Source organism: Danio rerio, chromosome 14 (genome assembly GCF_049306965.1).
Source record: "Danio rerio strain Tuebingen ecotype United States chromosome 14, GRCz12tu, whole genome shotgun sequence".
In the NCBI taxonomy this organism is placed as follows: domain Eukaryota; kingdom Metazoa; phylum Chordata; class Actinopteri; order Cypriniformes; family Danionidae; genus Danio; species Danio rerio.
In genome coordinates, this window is record NC_133189.1 from 47,922,842 (window position 1) to 47,942,994 (window position 20,153).

At 35.0% G+C, this 20,153-nt stretch overlaps 1 protein-coding gene across 1 annotated transcript in view; it reads right to left on the reverse strand.

Moving 5' to 3' along the window:
- Positions 1-20,153, reverse strand: part of LOC141377471 (uncharacterized) — a 516,632-nt gene that overhangs the window by 271,029 nt on the left and 225,450 nt on the right. The window contains exon 4 of the mRNA XM_073921717.1: positions 12,280-12,404. The gene's annotated coding sequence lies outside the window, so the exon portion shown is untranslated. The remainder of the gene's footprint in view (positions 1-12,279; positions 12,405-20,153) is intronic.

The window sequence follows — 20,153 nt, forward strand, 5'->3', positions numbered from 1 at the left end:
AAAGACTTACTGATACGTATTGTTGATGATGGGATAGATGTTCTAGAGTCTAATTGAGTAGGTTAAAGAGTCTAATTGAGTAGGTTTACTTAGATAAAGCTAAATTAAGACCTTTAAGATCATTTATTTATTTATAAATCTGTACAAGGTTGCAGTGCATGTGGCTTTGACCCTTATTTTTTTAATAGATGTTTTTTGTGTACTGTATTTATGTATGATATTATTTTTATTATTATTATTATTGATATTATTATTATTATTATTATTATTGTTATTATTATTTATTCTCATTTATTTAACATGGTTTAAATTAATTTTTTTTTTAATAGATACATAAAAGAAAAAAAATCAAAGAAAACAAATTGGAAGAAAAATATCATAATAATAAAATATGCTAAAAATATCTCTGCATCTTTGTGGGAAATGAATTTATTTATTTATTTATTTATTTATTTATTTATTTATTTATTTATTTATTTATTTATTTATCAAAATAATAAAAAAAAATATTTAATAATTACATAAAATAACATTTAATTAATTTATATAACAATTAAATTAAAATTATTATTATTACTAATCCTTATTATTTTTATTTAACATTTTTTAAATAAAATCAATAAATAAATGCATAAATAAAATAACAATTATCCATTTAAAAAATCTAACAAAATATGCTATAAATATTTCTGCTTCTTTCTGAGAAATATATAAATATTTTATTTATTTATTTATTCATTTATTTTTTTTGTTTATCAAAATAATTAAAAAATAAACTAATATACATAATTACATAAAATAACATTTTAATTCATTTATATTAAAATAACATTGAAATTACTATTATTAATACTATTAATAGTATAATTATTATTAATTAATTATTATTTATGTCACATGTTTTAAATAAAATTAATAAATAGATGCATTCTGTTTGCAGGAAATACATATTTTTGCTTATTTATTCATCATTCATTCATTTATTCATTTATTTTTATTTTATTATTTTAAATACTTTATTGTGCTGAGATCATAAAAGAAATCATAAAAGGAATACACACACACACAAGTACATGGATATACAGAGCTTTTTTTACTGGGGTTATAAGAAATCAAATTATTCAGAAGTTACAAAAATAAACACTCAACAGTACTGCATCTCTTTAGTACATAATATTCTTTTTCTGAACAATGTATTCCATATGCCATAAAAAAAATTATTTAGAAAACCACTCAAGAAACTAATATAGAGACTAATATATTTTCATATCAAGCCTTTGTAAGATCTAAAGACTTTCTCAAAAATTTATTTCACCAAAGCTCACAAATTGAATACAGATATCTGCAACCTTATCTACTTCTGCCACTTCTGTATATTTGTGTTTGTTTGTGGATGTGTGTGTGTAGCAAAGCTCTCTGAACGCGTACTTGGTACTCTTTGAAATCTGCGTGCGACCACTGGCTGCGTTTGCTCTCCTTTCAACACCTCAGGAAAAAGCCATTACCGTCAGGCCTTCTGTAAACAAGCCCCGCCGCCTGTTTGTGTTCGTCACAGCTAAGGACCTGTTGTAATAGTTTTTTCATGGTCATTTCACACAATCAAATTATGCCAAGAAAAAGCAGTGAGGGAGAAAAGAAAAAAGTTAGCACTCACCAGCTATGGAATAAATAAGAGAGGCAGGGGGTTGGCGAGGGAACGAGGCGAATGGAAATGTTTTTTGGGGGGAGTTTTAATCAAAAAACGTCGAACTGATGAATCATAATGTGATTTTTCCCCCCCATTTTTTTTGCTGAAAACAGGGCGTTATTTATCCTGGGGTAAAACTGCTGTGAAATTGGAGGAGAACGGCTGGTGTGAATCGCAAAAGCTGTTCAGAGATGAAGACTGCCAACACACTGAGATGGTTAGCACACAGATGCAGCTAGTTAACAAAAAAAAACAGCTTTACATAAGAACTGTGGCTCCATGGGCAATGCACATCCTAAATGACATTCATAGTATTATAATTACCCTTATTTGCATACAAAAGAAAACAAAATCATTTCAAATAAAAATAAAAATAAAAATAAATAAATAAATTGAAGCACAGTTTATTTTTATTGCATGTTTGTCACACATTTGGTTTTGTTTGTTTTGTTTTTTGCATATTTGTCACACTTTAGCCTTTCAGATCCTTACATTCATTCATTCATTCATTCATTCATTCATTCATTCATTCATTCATTCATTCATTTTCTTCTGCTTATCCATGGCTGGGTTGCAAGAGACATCAGTCTCAGGAGAGAATCCCAGACTTCTCTCTCCTCAGACACTTCCTCCAGTTCCTCCGGGGGTATCCTGAGGCATTCCCAGGCCAGCCCAGAGATTAAGGGTGGTTTCACACCTGCCTTATTTAGCTCGGTTGAATCGCACTAGAATTTGTTTTCCCTCTTGGTGCGGTTCGTTTAGGGATGTGTGAATGTAGCAATCGTACTCGAGTGTGCCAAAAGCAGAACAAAAAAGCATACTGAATCCTCCTCGAAGAGGTGGTCTTGATACACTTTCAAACGAACCACAGAGCAGTTCAATTGAGGTGAGAACATGATCCGAACTAAAACAGACCCAACAGCAAAAATTACTGCACCTTTTTGGACTAATCCAGCTCCCGTAGGTCAATGCGCTGTGCATTATGAAGGAAAAATATTTGTTGACAGAGCTTTCCCAACAGAGAGAGGGAAAAACATTCCTGATGGATCGTTGGTAATATTTCCAGAAGATGACCATGTCGAAGTTTAGCTAAATTTATTCCCGCCTCCTCCTGAAGTGACTTGCGATGTGCATTCGCCGTTTGTAATGCTTTAAAACATTGTTTTCCAGCCGCAGACGCACTTCATTCTCTAAATATAGCTTGTATAAAGTGATGTATACAAACTATATAGTATACTATGAGCAGGAATACAATCGGTCAGAGCAGTTGTAGATCAAAAGTTAAAAGCGACATTTTGTGTCTTGCCGGTTTGTTTGTTCCGTTGGCATTTTCCTGCATGTGAATAGTGACCAATTGAAAAGCTGTTTAGGAAATATCAATATTTTTTTTATTCAATAACATCTGGCCAATGAGTGATTTGGATTTTCTCAGATGACAGCATTTTAGTTCTTTTCAACTGGTTCGGACCAAAGCAATTAGTGTGGTGTGAAAAGGACCCAAAGATGGCAGAAAATGCTACAATGTATCATTTATTGCCCTTGGTGCAGACCTACAAATGTAAAAGCACCCAAAGGGCCCTATCGCATAGCCGGTGCAATACGGTGCAAGACATGTTTGGTATGATTTGTTGCTATTTTCAGACCAGCGCAAACCTTAGTTGTCACGTTTTGTGCCACGCTATTTAAATAGCAAATCCATTTGCGCCACTATGTGGATGGGTTTTCTGGTCTAAAACAGAGGTGTGTTAAGGCTCGTTGTTGCATTGCAATTTTGAAGAACTAAAATAGACTGTGCCATTGACTGAAAGCTGCTCTAAAGTCCAGCGCAGAGCACGTTACTTATGCACCTATGTGGGTTCAAGAGCTTACACATTGCTTAATACACACAGGATGTACAGCAATACACAAATATATCTACATGTGAAAAAAAAAAGGATTAAAATGTTACAAAAATATTACTTCCTACATAAATATAAAAAAAACACTACCCCCATGGTTTCTTCATGCCTCCATGCCTTTATTTTTAGTTCATTCATGACAATTTGCATGATGTTATTATGATTAGCAGTGTTATTTATTATGTGCAAGATTAAATTTGTCCACCTGTCGGGTTTTAGAGACATTTTTGTCGGGTTTTAGACAACACCATATGGATCATAAGAATAGGACGTGTGTTTGGATATAACTCAGTTTTTTGATGACACTTCATTATTGTTGTTTATTTAATCGTTTGCTGTAAATTAGCACTGAATTTAGAAATAGTTTTGAAACAAATCTTTGTGCTTAACATTGATATTCAGTGTGTAGACTAAGGAGTAAAAACAGTCTGTGAGCAGGGTGAGAGGTGTCCTTAAGAATACTGCATGCTCGGCGCAGACAGTGTTTCTTCTGGATGTCCTCTATGGCTGGCAGTGTGGTCCCTGTGATGCGTTGGGCAATTTTCACCACCCACTGCAGTGCCTTACATTCAGCAACAGAGCAGCTTCCATACCAGACTGTGACGCAGTTGGTCAGGATGCTCTCTATTGTGCAGCGGTAGAAGTTTACCAAGACAGCTGATGAAAGTGGGTTCTTCTTAAGTTGCCTTCAAAATAGGCGCTGGTGAGCCATCTTGACCAGGCTTGTGGTGTTGGTGGTCCAGGAAAGGTCCTTTGAGATGTGGGTCCACAGGAACTTGAAGGATGAGACAGGCTCAACGGCCATCCCATTGATGTGGATAGGATCATGTGAGCCCGTTCGTCCCTTTCTGAAGTCCACAATGAGCTCCTTGGTCATGTTGGTGTTAAGGAGCAGATTATTGTCGGTGCACCACGTGGCCAGATGCTGTATCTCCTCCCTGCAGGCAGTCTCATCATTGTTGCTGATTAGACCAATCACTGTGGTGTCATCTGCAAATTTGATGATGGTGTTGGATCTGTTCACAAGCCCACAGTCGATGGTAAAAACGGGAGTAGAGGAAGGGGATCAGCACACAGCCCTGTGGTACACCAGTGTTGAGTGTGACGATGGTGGAGCAGATGTGGCCTGATCTAACATTCTGAGGTCTGTTAGTCAGAAAGTCGATAATCCAGTTGCAGAGAGACATGTCGATATCCAGGTCTCTAAGTTTGACCATTAACTTGGAGGGTATGACAGTGTTGAACGCTGAGCTGAAGTCAACAAACAGCATTAAGTGTTTTTAAACGCAACAACTGCAATCTGACTTCTCTTTCTTATGGTTTAGTCATGAACACTCACCATAACTGAGAAAACTTAGGCCTGCAGTTCTTTTGATGTTGTTCTTTTTTTTTCTTTTTTTCGTCATGAGTTGTTGTTGCACTCTTGGGGTAATTTGGTAGATTCTCAACCGTTCCATGTTTTTGCCATTTGTAGATAATGGTTCTCACTGGGGTTCACTGCATTCCCATTTATTTAGAAAAGGCTTTATTACCTTTTCAGAGTGGAAGAGCTATATATTTTTTTCTCATACTTTGGATCTTGACATGTCTAGCTTTTGAGGATCTTTTGGTCTACTTCACTTTGTCAGGCAGGTCCTATTTAAGTGATTGCAAACAGGTGTGGCATTTATCAGGCCCGTGTGTGGCTAGAACAAGTGAACTCGGGTGTGATAAACCAGAGTTAAATTATGGTTATGTTTTCCACTTTTTCCACTTTTTAAATTTAGTTTTCACTTAATAATAATAATAATAATAATAATAATAATAATAATAACAAAACACTTAAAATGCTATGATGTGTTTACTTATGCTATCACTGACTAATATTTAAATTTGTTTGATGTTCTGAAACATTAAAGTGTGCAAACGTGACAAAATAAGAACTAAACTATCATACTTTTTCATACCACAGATTATCACACACATACACACACACTTTACAAACAAAAGACGCAAATTAAAATATTTTAATATATATTTCTATATTTACTTATTATTTCTGCATTTAATTGTTTAGTCAGTTGCATATGTATGTGTTTGATATGTATTACAGACAAATTACTGTCATTATTACAAAACAAAATAAAGAAACAATATTCATTAAAATGAATAAATATATGCTTAAATGAATAAACACATATCTGTTCTAATAATAAAATATTTCTGCTGATTTTAATTGACTTTTTTAATAACATAATATTTGCTAGAGAAATAACCTAGCATTTAGTGTTTCAAACATAAGGTGTTTTGCTCATTCGTGAAATTAAAGAGGAATTGGCACCACGGGCAATGCTTTAGATAATATGTTGGAAAACAACAACTAAATGTGTTGTATCCAATCTCCATTTCCACCTCTCTCATCCACCAATTACTTCACACTTGCGCTGCACTGTCTCTGTCAATAATACGTGTCGTAAAATCCCCTTAAAACAAACCTAAAATTTCAGTTTCAGTGTTGAAGCAGGAGGCTTGATCTCCCTGAAATATCTTATTATGGTTTCAAATAAATGTACAAATCACATTACCGACTAATACAGACTACAGCTCGTATAATTACATCAGCCAGAACCGAAAGCACATCTCTGAAATATAAAATCCTCTTTTATCACGTTTCATAAGCACTTCGCCCAGCAGCTCCATTCATCGTGTCTTTCACCTAAACATCATCGGCCTGCCGTTTATAAACGGGATGATTTGATATATGTATTTATTCAGGCTCGGGTGTGTGTGTCTGAATCACAGTGTTAATTATGAGAGCAGGCTCTTCTCCAGCATTAGTATGGGCCGCTAGTGAAGGCTTTAATTTATCCCCTGGTGCATTAAACTGGCAGATCGGCTTCCTCTAAAGTTCATGCTACACAGACCCTACGGCCGCAACTTGTATTCTCTCTTATTACATTTCAACTTTAGCCCACGTCTCCAAAAATGCCACATTTTTTAACCTCTCTAACTTCATACCGAGTGTTTAAAAAATATTGCTATAGTAGCTTTCAATGGCCATAACTCAAGCAGCAATTTATATTCTTTACTGCTACATGAATCACATTAACATTGTTGTAATATCAAGTACTTTGCTCAAACACCGTTTGGATTAAATAAAGTCTGCTGGCGGTTATTTATGTATAGCTCTGAACTTTCAGCAGATTTGTTCTTTGACCCGTCAGGTAGGTATGAAATTTTTATAAGATAAACATAGAGAACTTAGAGAACAAAGAATGCTTAGGAATATACAGCCTTAATTTATTTCTGGAGCTTCTTTAATATAAATTCCTATGTTCTGAATATCCTGCTTTTTTTTGTTGTTTTATTTATTACTTTTACATTTGATCAATCATATAACATTCTCTCTCTTTCTCTCTGAACTACACACACACACACACAGTCAGGTCCTTAGATATTGGGACATCGGCACAATTCTAACATTTTTGGCTCTATACACTGACACAATGGATTTGAATGTATTTACATCCAAATCAGGTGAACAGTGAAGGAATTACAACAACTTGCACATGTGCCTCCCACTTGTTAAGGGACCAAAAATATTGGACAGAATAATGATCATAAATCAGACTTTCACTTTTCAATACTTGGTTGCAAATCCTTTTCATTTAATTACCTCACTAACACCACTTCCAGCAGCAACCTAGCTTTCCCATGTGGTCTCCCATCCCGGTACTGAACGGGTGCAGCCCTGCTTGACTTCAGTGGGTGACATTGTGAGAGTTGCCGAAAGCTAGCTGCCAGCAAATCTCTTATCTGGCCTTCCTGTTTTTGAGGCTCACCAATGGTTTAGATCTTATGGTGAACCCTCTGTGTTCACTCTGGTGTAGGTTTCTCTTGATTATTGACACACACACAGCTACCTCCTGGGGTCCGTTCTTCGTACGTGGATTACTCAGTTAGCTGGATTTGGATATTGACGATTTGACACGATCCAGGATCGTTTCGTTCTTCAAAGCTGATCCGAGAGTTGTTGTCATAGCTACAGTTCTGCTAGGTCAAACCTGATCGGAAGCAGGTTCAATTCATATAAACAGGATTAGATCGGCTTAGTTCAAGCAAAGATAATACAGAAAGTATGTTCCGAATTCTGATATTTTCTTACAGTAGTAGTTATATACACTTGGGAAAATGGTACATATTTTTTAAACTATATATATAAAGTTATAGTTATTAATAAAATAAATAAAGTTATACATATTAATAAAACATGCTAAATAAAAAATGCAATCTGCACCCTCGAAATGAAAGTACAAAGATTGTCACCTGGTGGTGCAAAGAGAAAACTTATTTATATGAACTTTTTAGATCGCTTTAGTACAAATTGTGTATAATAGAATATATGTGACTTTTTTTTTAAGCAATAATACATTAATGCAGTCATAAACATGTTTTGATAGTTAATATGCCAGTGTTTTGATGCTTCACAAAATTTGCAGAAGCCTTTACCAATATAAAAATGCTTTTGAAAACAACCAGTTATTCTTTATTTTCTTTATTAAAAAAATATTTTCTAAATGTAGAACTGAATACATTGATTTGCATTGAAATACATGATGATACACTTCACACATGAAAGTGTAAAGCCTGCAGCTCACAACAAATGTGGAAGGTTATCGCGTGTCATATTTAACAAACCGTTTACTGCTAATTTGATGTAATTTTGCTCACATGGATAATTGAATATTAATCAGATGATGTCATTACGCTGCTGTGCCGTCAGCCAATCGCTGCATTGCTGATCATGATTTGGAGGATGGATAGATCTGTCCTTCACAACACACGCAGCGATCTCAGATCAGTTCATCCAGACATTCTAATCTGATTCACGAACTTGTTTGAAGAACCAAATTAGCGAGAGATCAGTTATCAAGATTAAAAGATCCAGGATCTGCCAAATCATCTTAGATCATTTAAGCGAGGTACGAAGAACAGACCCCTGGAGAGTGTTCTTGATCTGGCCAACTTTGTCTTTTGGTGTTGCTGAGCTCACTGGTGCGTTCTTTCAGTTTAAGGATGTACCAAACTGTTATTTTGGCCATGCCTTATGTGTTTGCTATCTCTCTGATGGGTTTGTTTTGTTTTTTCAGACTAGTGATGGCTTGCTTGACTGATAGTGATAGCTCTTTGTATCTAACCTTGAGAGTTAAAAGCAACAGACTGCAAATGCAAATAGCACACTGGAAATTAACTCTGGACCTTTTATCCGCTCATTGTTATTGGGGTAATGAGGGAACAACACACCTGGCCATGAAACAGTCCAGCAGCCAATTGCCCCATTACCCTTGGTCCCTTAACAAGTGGGAGGCACATATGCAAACTGTTGTAATTCCTACACCATTCACTAGATTTGAATATGAATACTCTCAAATTAAAGCTGACAGTCTGCAGTAAAAGCCTATTGTTCAATTCATTTTAAACACATTGTGTTGGTGTTTAATACCAAAAATGTTAGAACTGTGTTCATGTACCAATATTTATATATAAATATACTGATAAAATTGCCTTTAAAAGAGTCTAAATAAAGTCAAACATTAAGTTTTGATATGTTTACAGTAGAGAATTTACCCAATATCTTAATGGAAAATCTTTGTATATTCTTTTTTCATATTCTAATAATTTTGGCAGATCCCAAAAATATATAATTTAATAATGAATATTAATTCATTACCAGTGGTTTTCTGGTTACTCAAAGTACATTACAGATGTTAGGGCAAAAATCTCCTTATCCAATTTGACCAACGATACATTCAGTGTAAAATATATCTGTGCAACAAAAGAGTGATCCAGGGTGACAAATATGAAACGTCAAATATCAAAATCCCGCAAATCACCATAACAGATGCACTAAACCTCATAGGTTACTTTAATAAAGTTGAAAATCCTTTTGATAAACCCTCTAATTGAAAACAAGAAACCTGAGCTTAAGCTATTACACAAGCTACAGTGACTTTAAGACATTTAAGCATTGAACGAAACATAAAACACACTTCAGTGGCGAGCAAAAACACGCAAGCACTACTTCAGATCCGTTACACACCTTTTAGCTCAAGCTTGACCAATGATGAAGAGCACTTGTCTTCTGATTGGTAGAAGTGTTACAGACGGTCTCCTTGGATAGGAATCAATCCAGCTCAACACAGAGAGAAACACACACACACACACACACACAACAGCACAGGCCTAGTGAATTACCCTAATGGAATATACAATCTGATGGCGCTCGCTCAAAAAGCAGAATGATGAATGGACCTGAAGCTCTTTGGACTGAGAGTACACAAGAGTGATTGAGCTCCAATCCATAACAAAGACTGTTGTCAGGTTCAGGGTTTAAATTACAGAAGGCTATTAGTAAAACAAGCCGCCGCGTTAAAGCTACACTCCCTTCCGCCGTCCCTTCGAACTCAAAAGGAATAAATGGGCAGAATCAACGGTGCCGGCATCCGTCAAGTGAAATGAGTTTGCAGACGGATCACGCTCAAATCAACACTTCAATCGTGCGCAGCATTCGAGGGCAGGAATCTCTCTTTGAACTGCGTGTGTGCGTTCCTTAATTCTAATAATGGTTTTAATGCAATCAATGCCAACAAAGGCGTCGATCTGACTCTTTATTTGTTGGTTAAAAGGGGAGAACGAGAGGTCAGGCTTGAAAACGTTCAGTGATTATGAGCAGACATGGAGCCGCTCTGGTGGCGCGTTCATTAGTCTAAACTGACCTGCGAAGCTTCATGCGGTTAATAAGAGGCAAAGGAAAGCTCATGCATGTGTGAGATTCTCATTTCGGCAGTGCAGTATGTAGGGAGGATGTAGTGTGTAGTTATGGGACACCTGCTGTATTCCTGGTATCTGCTAATTGGCTGTATGGAATGAATCAATCAATCGAAAAAAATGTATGTATATAAATAAATATTCTTAGGAATTTGACCTTGTCGACAGGTGAGTCAATCAACAGAACTGAAAGATGAAATTAATTGGCAAGGCTGAGAAAAAGGAAAACTTTGGCTTTCTAAAAAAAGAAAAAGAAAAGTAAAGTAAAATAATTTTCACTACTTGAAATGTGGGGTCAGTAAATGGTGACAGGATTTTAAGTTTGTGGTGAAATTTCTTATTTACTTCTACAATAAAAATAATAACAACAACAATAATAATAATAATAATAATAATAATAATAATAATAAATAAATAAATAAATAAATAAATAAATAAATAAATAAATAAATAAATAAAATACTTTTGTGTGGGGAACTACTTTCTTCCACCATTTATCCACATCTGCAGCTGATGTCAGAACAGCAGAAACCATTGCTACTTCACCAACGTCACTTTAGAGCTAGGATTTGAATGAGTCTTCAGCATAATGTCAAAAGTGAAGACAAAACAGGCGGTTTTGCTCACATTTGAAGATTATAAGGCCGAACAACATGAAATGATATAAGTCTACAGAGATTTTCCACTTTTTCCCTTTTGCAATCAGGATTTCACAATTATTGACCTCGAAAAAAGCCAAGGCAAAGCAAACACTACCAGATTACAATGGTATAAATACAGCACTACAACATACAAGAGAGAGATCAACTTAGAATGTCACTTACCTGTTTTATAAGGATTTCATCAGCTGTGGTTTGAAATTCACACTGATGCGGTCTCAGTCACCATCTTGTGGATTCATAAAGTCAACGCTATGTCTTCGCTAAGTCTTCGCTATGCTCAGTACAGGCTCATGGAGATTTACATATATATTTTCAAATATGCACTTCTCACTAATAAATGAACTGCATAGTTGCAATCTAAACCACTACATTCTCACCTAAAAAGCCTCAAAAGTACATTAATTAATTCATTCATTCATTCATTCATTCATTCATTCTTTCATTCATTCATTCATTCATTCATTTATTTATTTATTTATTTATTTATTTATTTATTTATTTATTTATCTATCTATCTATCATCTCCATGTGATGCTTTTTTGGTTAAAATTACATTGCATTGTCTAAAATGTAAACAGGCTAGTCCAGTCAGTATTTAAATACATAATTTAAGACATTTTATAGCAAATCTTGCAGAATTAAATTATTTAATATTCTTAACTAAGAACTTAAGTTCAACCTAAATATGTTCCTTTTTTTATTTTGCCATGTTTCAGACATGTGTATGGAAGCCTACCATGCTCATATAAAATTTTAATTAACAATTAAACAATTTTAATTAAGTTAAATAATAAATAAATAAATTTGAAAAATAATAATAAAATAAACATGCTTGATTTTTTTTTTCTGCCAGGACATTGTGCAACACACAAGCAGGGATTGTTGTCCACCATGAGTGATTTTTGTTATTTCTGATGTTATTAATTGTTACCTACTAATTGTTAATGCTAAATAAATTAAAGATAATTGTCAAAATTATCAAGACACTCTAGTAGTGCCAAAATGGAACTGATGTTGTGTAGTCTAATCCAGACTCCAGATAAATATGGACAAATTCAACATTGGGTTAATTTTTCAACACAGCCCATTGTTAATATCTACATTTCTGAAGAGCACAAATTAGAGCTATATATGACTGCATTTTGTTTTTAAAATGAACGCTACGGGGTCTAAAGATGTCACTAACGGCTTCTGTTTCTTTTCATACTACCAGCTGACCTCTTACCTCCATGTAGATGGCTTTCCAGCTGTTACCAGTTTGCCCAGTAGCTCTCCATGTATGTCGCCCGACTTAAGTCACAGAGAGGAGTTGACAGCGGCGACAGGGTTAGAGTTCAGCGAAGAACGGTTCTAGAAAGCAGGTAAAACAAAAACAAAAGAGTGATGTGGGAACATGGTAAGATCTGAAAAAGTGGTAAAAATCAGGCGGTTTTGCTTTTTCTGGATTGGTTTAAAAAACGCTTTCATTTGGGTTTCGGGTTGTTGGGGTAATGGATCGGTCAGTCAGTCGGCCAGTCGGTTAGTCATTCAGTCAATCATTCAAAAGCAGCCTCTGGTAGATTTATGCGAGAACAGCAGATGCGAAATGAAACTCGTGAGAGACATTTGTGATCTCAAAAGCAGCCTCTGGAGGATTTGCGAAAACTAAAACTGCAAAAAAAACGGCCTACTTGGATGTATTTCACGCTCTCCAGAAATGTATACAGGCATATGTATCTAAAATGGGTTTTAATTCTTACACCTAAACACTGTAAATGACACTCTAACATTCGTGTTTGTCCACATGTGACCCAACAGTTAGGTTACAACAGGCCAACATTTTTTTTTAGAGTGCACTAAAATAATGATGGTAAGACCTAAATCAACAGTATTTAACAATAAAGAAAGTTAACCATAAAATAAACATTCTAATATATTGATTTCCCCTTGTGCCTCAAACAGAGAAAGAACATTGTTCAACGACCACCATAATGAACACCAGAAATGTTAAAATCAGGTCATCCTAGACACAGAACAAAAAGCAGCACGAGGTCTTCAGAACGCAGAGCATCGGAATGAATGACACTAATTGCATCATCTCACCACCAATCATAAAGGGATTTCTTATGCAAATGACTTTTTATGCTAATATGATAGTATGGCTGGAAGGACCGCATAGTAATATCTTCATTGGGTCTGTTAGCACCTGCTCTTTTCAGCTTTACAATGAAAACTCTTTGTTTCCCACACCTCTAATTACCAGGGTTAAAGACGATTAAAATAGCTAATGCAACATTTAATAGATGAAATGCATGAAAAGCTTTGAGAGAGACAAAAATCGCTTCAAGATTTGATAAACAAAGAAGCTTTTTATAACCACTAGACTCACAGTATGTCATTAAATGTGACTTCTCTGCAATAATAATAAAAAAATGCGTACACATATGCATTCAAGACAGGAGGAGGAAAAAGACTGGCCTCTAACCTCTGCCATATGCTCTCCATCGCGGCAGAAAACAAGTGCGCCACTTTCTTGTTAATAAAGTCACGTTTGTCTCGTCTGTAGATTTCGGTCCACTGGGCTTTGCTTTGTAATCAGCTTTTTGAAGGCTGCAATAGGAAATCCCAGCGGCCCAAACAGGAAGTCATCCTCAACACCTGGCATTACAAATTCTGACCCTCCCCTAATGCATCCTAGGTAGGCATCTTAATTAGCTCATGAGGATGCATATTTATGAATGCGTTCAGGTACAAAGGGGTAATACATGATGTTAGGTAAGTGCTGTTCACCTTCTACAAACGTTAATCCGAAAGCTCACTTCGCTTCTCATCAACCATTCGACTCATGGTTTCCTGCAGAGGAGTTGCTGATGCAATTTGGAGACTTTTTTTTGTGTGCACTTTTCAATGATTTTGGGATGAAAGCTGTCTTGGCTAGTGGGATGTTTAGCACTTTTTGGGCATGCTCTATCGCACTCACACTAGTAGCATTGCGATATGGCTGTATGTATGTAGTGATGATATACAGCCATATGGCACTGCTATGAGTGTGATATTGAGTTTATACAACAGTTCAATGGCATGATGGTCTAAATAAAAAAAACAAAATCAAGTACAAAGAGTCTCAAAAATCCTTTTGTACGAGGAACTACTTTCTTCCACCGTTCATTCACATCTGCAGCTGACATCACAACAGCAGAAACCATTGCTCATTCACCAAATTCACAAGTTCACACTTGCAAACTCAGATTTAAGAACCAGACAGAGCTGTTTTATAAATTTAGGTAAGATAAACTCAAGATAACAAATATTTAGGTAACAAATCTCAAGATTTGTGTTGTTTCAACTCATTTAAAATAATTAAATTAGCTAAATTAAGTAGTTTTGAGTGTACACTGTATGAAATGCTAGGTTACATACAATTGATTTGTGTTGGGACCACATGAAGGAATTAGGTCAACTTATTAATTTAAGTCACTTAAACATAAAACAATTAAGTTGTCACAAAAACACAATACTTGTGTTGTTTAAACTAATTTTAAATAAGTAGTTTGAACAAACTGCTAAATATTTCTTTTATTTGAGCGTATCTAGAAATTGCATGGAAATGATACTTTTAGTATATACTTTTAGTAGTTCCTCCCCCTACTAGGCGACGTCATGTTTCTTATTACACACTTTATGATGCTGTTTTAAATTAAAATCTTTTTATCAGCTTGACAAAATTTACTATTGGAATCTGGTGGCAATTTTTGTTTGTAGCACATAAAATCTCTTAGGAATCTTCACTTTTGTGTTATCAATTTCAAATTTGGAATATAACTTGGGTACACATACAGTATCAATGATGATTCCATAGCAGTATTCATTCATTCATTTCGCTTTTGCTTAGACTCTTTATTTACCAGGAGTTGCCACAGCGGAATGAACCGCCAACTTATCTAGCATATGTTATACACAGCGAATGCCCTTCCAGCTGCAGCCTAGTACTGGGAATACATAGCAGTAAAATGAACTTAAATTAAGAACAAGTGTACTACAATACAGTTACATTTCTGTAAAGTTTTTACATGTTTTTAAGGTACATTATTAAATGTTTGTTATTGTTATGTATATTTGTCTGCCAAATATGATTAGAATTTTAAGATCATGTTCCATGAAGACATTTTGTAAATATACTGTAAATATATCAAACCCTAATTTTTGATTAGTGACATGCATTGTTAAGAATTCATTTGGATAATGTTATAGACAATTTTCTATGTATTTTGATTTTTTTTCTTTCCTTTGAGCCCCTCAGATTTCAGATTTTCAAATAGTTGTATATAAAGCTGCAAGATTGGATATTGCGATATTTTATTTTTCTGCAATAAATGTTGCGATATGAATAGTTTCAGAAGATGGGTTGAATAGCTCTATTTGATGATTTTCTGGGGAACCTAACAGTATCCAGTTACAGAAATGCAATAATTTATTTTCTTTACTTAGTTTATTCCTGTTTCTAGACCAAATAAAAAAAATAAAAAAAATCATAGATCAAGTAAAAATCCTGTTCAAATTTTACGATCAAAAGAAATAGAAGAAAATTATGTTTTTTTTTTTGTTTTTTTTTTAAAGATATAATCTGCCAATGGGGCAAGTAAAATCATCTTGTTTTCACTTTGAAATATATATTTGAAATATGTACTAGAAACAAGACAAAAAATCTAAGTAAGAAATGTTTTTTTTTGTTTTTTTTTTTGCATAAGTCATATAAATTCCATATAAATACTGTGATTAAATACAACTCCGTAGCTTCTGGTCAACTATAATTCAGACTGAACATTGCATATCTTTGCAATGTGACTATCGCAGATACACACATTGCGGATACACACAATATTGATGTTGAAACGCATACTGTGCAGCCGGAGTTGTATATTTTGTATATAGTGTCATATCCTGGTAAACCATACATAAATGGAAAGCATATTTATTCTATTTTCATATGTATAAGTCGACAACTGACTTTTTATTATAAATTGACACATGTTTTTTTTGTTCCAAGTTTACAAGTTAACTTTTTTTGTATTTTTCATAGCTCTGAAGTACTATTATATATGTGTATTATATGTAAATACAGACTTAATTTAACTTAAGAATTGAATGGTAACTGCAAATGTTATTTGAGGCCAACAAGCTTAGTTGAACTCTGGAAATGTTTTGTATTCTAGTCAGCTTTACTTGTTCAGTTATTTATCTAATCTTAATACGATAAGCTTTAGTATGTCAGTGAACATCAGAGCATACCTAATGAAGTAGTTTAAATGCAAATGACAGTCAGATGAAAGCAATAGGAAGTAAAAAAAAAAAAAAACTTTAGTGACTGAAGTGAACTGTGTTGCGCACACATGCACTCATTATGAAACGTGCAGTTTTTAAAACATGTTTACCAGAAGGTTGCGGAAGCAGCTTGGGGAAAATAATTTCTTGTACCTGTGTCCTGCATACATGGTGATTCTCCTGCAGTTGCTGTTGATCAAAAGCATTGGAGTGCCCTTGATTCCAGTCCCCTGCAGACGCGCTCGGTCTTTGTTATTCATCTGATTTGTCTTGCATTTGAGATTCCTCAATTAAAACTACTTTTTTAAGATCTCATCCGCTCTTTAAAGTGTGACTCGAATTTCGTTTTCTTCCTCTAAGCCACTGAAAGAACTGAGCGGAATGACAAGACTTTTTAATCAAAAGGCTAATAAAGATGTTATTTGATGTGAGAGAGATTTGTATGTGCAGAAGCACGCCAAAATTAAAGATTTGAAAATCTGTCAAACAGACATTCAAATTATGAATTTCTGAAAGTTCTGAATGTTGTCCTGAAATGCTGAAGGAATGAAGAATTTATTTAGTCCTTTTCTGTTTCACAAAACAATTCTGATTTGATAATCTATATATAAAATCAACTTGATTGTTTCCAAATAAATCAGCAGTTTTGAATGAATTGTCTGAGTGAATCATTCAGTGACTCACTTTTTAAAAAAAGGAACTTGCTGCCACCTTCTGGTGGTTTAATGTCACTCTTTTTTTTCTCAGCAGGCCTAGTTATCAACAGAAAAAGGACATTGTTCAGAGACCTCAGCTGTAACCAGTCTGGACATTATCCTCTGACCACTGGCATGAACAACATATTTGCGCCCACAGAACGGTCGTTCAATGGATTTTTTTTTTTTTACGGACAACTCTTTGTAAACCCTAGAGATGGTTTTGTGTGAAAATCCCAGTAGATCAGGGGGATGTGGGATGGGCTACTGTCACGATCACATCACGATAGCAAATCGCTGGTGGACTACATATGTCACCTTAAAGAACTACAAATCCCATCATGTCGTTTCACACCCACCAGTCAGCAATCACCGTTGATGACACACACGCAGCTGAAGCTTGTGATCGTTGATCATTTGGTCTATTTATACACCACACACACACACACTAGTTCTTTGCTGAGTCTTTGTTGTTGTTGCAAGTCTTCTAGCGTTTCTTTGTTTTGTATGTCTTGTTTTTGACCTTAGCCTTGTTTATTGTTAGATTCTGTTTTGCCACCTATTTTGACCTTATGTCTTTTTTTTTTTTTTTTTTTTTTTAATTGTTAACAAAACATACAGGCTGAAAAAACTATATAATGAAACATATCAATTAAAATACCCCCACCCCCCTCCCCTGCGGTCTCTGGAAACTAGGGTATCCAATGAATAGAAGTTAACATAAAAACAGAAACAGAATAAAAGCTAAAAGTAGTTAAAGTCCAGATTTTAATTTACTCATTTGTACCAAGTTCACTCGCGCTGTGGATAACTCCAACATTATAATGTCTTGAAGCTGTACATGTCCAATAATATTTATAAATGATATTCAATAATTTTTGATAAGATGACACACATCTCATTCTAAAATCTTTGTACTTTCTCACATTCCCACATCATATGGAAAAAAAGATCCAAGTTCCTGGTCGGGACATTTATCACAGAAAGGACTAAAGGAGGCATTGATATGATGTGTTTTGAGTGGGTAGGTTCTGTGACAAAAGTTATAGCGAATGAGTTGGTGATTGGGATTTTTAGATGAAGTAAAAATGTTCTGCCATACTCTTTCCCAGTCTGTGACACTCTCTTCTAGTCGACAATCAGTTTCCCAACTGCGCTGTATAGCTAACCTTATGTCTGTTTTTTGACAATGATTTGCATTGCCCGTATGTACCAGCTACTGCTGTATTGACCTTTATTTGCCAGTAAGATTAATCTTATTAAACCAGCTCTTTGATCCTTACTTTTGTTGTCCCTCGACTCGCTTGCACACGTAACATTTGATTGATATAATTAGAGGAAAATACACAATTCACACACACCAATAAAATATTAGAATGTTTTTTTTTTTATACATATCATGGGGGCACAGTGGGTAGCACGATCACCTCACTGCAAAAAAGTTGCTGGTTCAAGCCTCATTTCTGTGTGGAGTTTGCAAGTTCTCCCTGTGTTTGCACGGGTTTCCTCCGGGTGCTTCAGTTTCCACTAGGTGAATTGGATAAGCTAAATTGTCCGTAGTGTATGTGTGTGAATGAGTTTGTATGGATGTTTCCCAGTGATGGGTTGCAGTTAGACGGTCATCCGTTGCGTAAACCATATGCTGGATAAATTGGCGGTTCATTCTGTAGTGTTTACCCCAGATTAATAAAGGAACTAAGCTGAAAAGAAAGAAAATAAATAAATAAATAAATAAATAAATAAAATCACTCACTCACTCATCCATCCATCCAAAAAAATTTTTTTCTCTTCCCTAGTATAAAACACACACACACGCACGCACGCACGCACACACACACACACACACACACACACACACACACACACACACTTATCTTTGATGAAGGCACAAGAAGGGCACATTTGCAAAACACCTACAATAAAAGAACATCCTGATATAATTAAAATGTCCTTTCAAAATGAGGAAAATTGTGTTTTGATCAAAATACACTGTATTAGATTGTCACTATTATCTCTTCTAACTGTCCAGGGCTTGATAATTGTGGTCAGGTAAATGAGAAAGGGAAAAAAAAGTACTACAAATAATAAAAGAAAGGAAACTCTACCATACTGAAATGAGCTGGCTAAAGAACACACAGACCCGATCGTACAAAATGACAGTAATTAGGACGTGGAGGTAAATAATCTTCTCATTCTGAAGATGATATTTGTTAGGCACAGCAATAAACACCTCGGTCTCTCTGAAACTCGAGACATGTTCTTAAAAGTCTCTGAACTCATTTCAGATCCATTTGAATCAATTAAAGAGAATTAAAGGACTTCTCCGCAGACTCGCTGAATTATTTATCACGTTTAATGATCCCAGCGGAATAAAACATAAGTCCGATTTCTCATTCTGAATAATAAGTGAATTAAGGAGGGGCGTTTCATTAACAGTGATGGTACTAAAATTTGGCGTTCGATATGAGACACGTTGTGGAATATTTCTGAGAGTTATGTCTTGATTCCTTTTAGCACCTGAAGATCTGTCGACACATTCAGAAATAGAGAGCATGTGTGAACTTTAAAACAACACCTCATTAACTAAGGTAAGAGTTTAGGTGGATGTTTTCTCCTTTGTTTTTCAGGTGGAACTGACATCATGTGAAATACTTAAAGATATTATTAATTATTACTAATAAAGGGAAATACATGATGATGATGTTTTTAATTTACTGATTGATTAAATTAATAAATTGAATTAAAATTATCATTGAATTATATTAAAATTGCAGGTTAATTTCAACCCAATTCAGGGTGTAATAGGGATTAACCCCTTTTTTTTTTTAGTAAACTATTTAATGTTTATTTATATAGCACACTTTTTGTGTATACAACCAAAGCGTTTCACAATCACAAGGGGGGTCTGTCCACACCACCACCAGTGTGCAGGATCCTCTTGGATGATGCGACGGCAGCCACAGGACAACGGCGCCAGTGCACACACCACAAACCAGCTATTGGTGGAGTGGAGAGAAAGTGATAGAGCTAGTTTAAGTGGATGGGGATAATTGGGAGGCCATGATTGGTATTTGGCCAGGACAGCGGCTTACACCTCTACTCT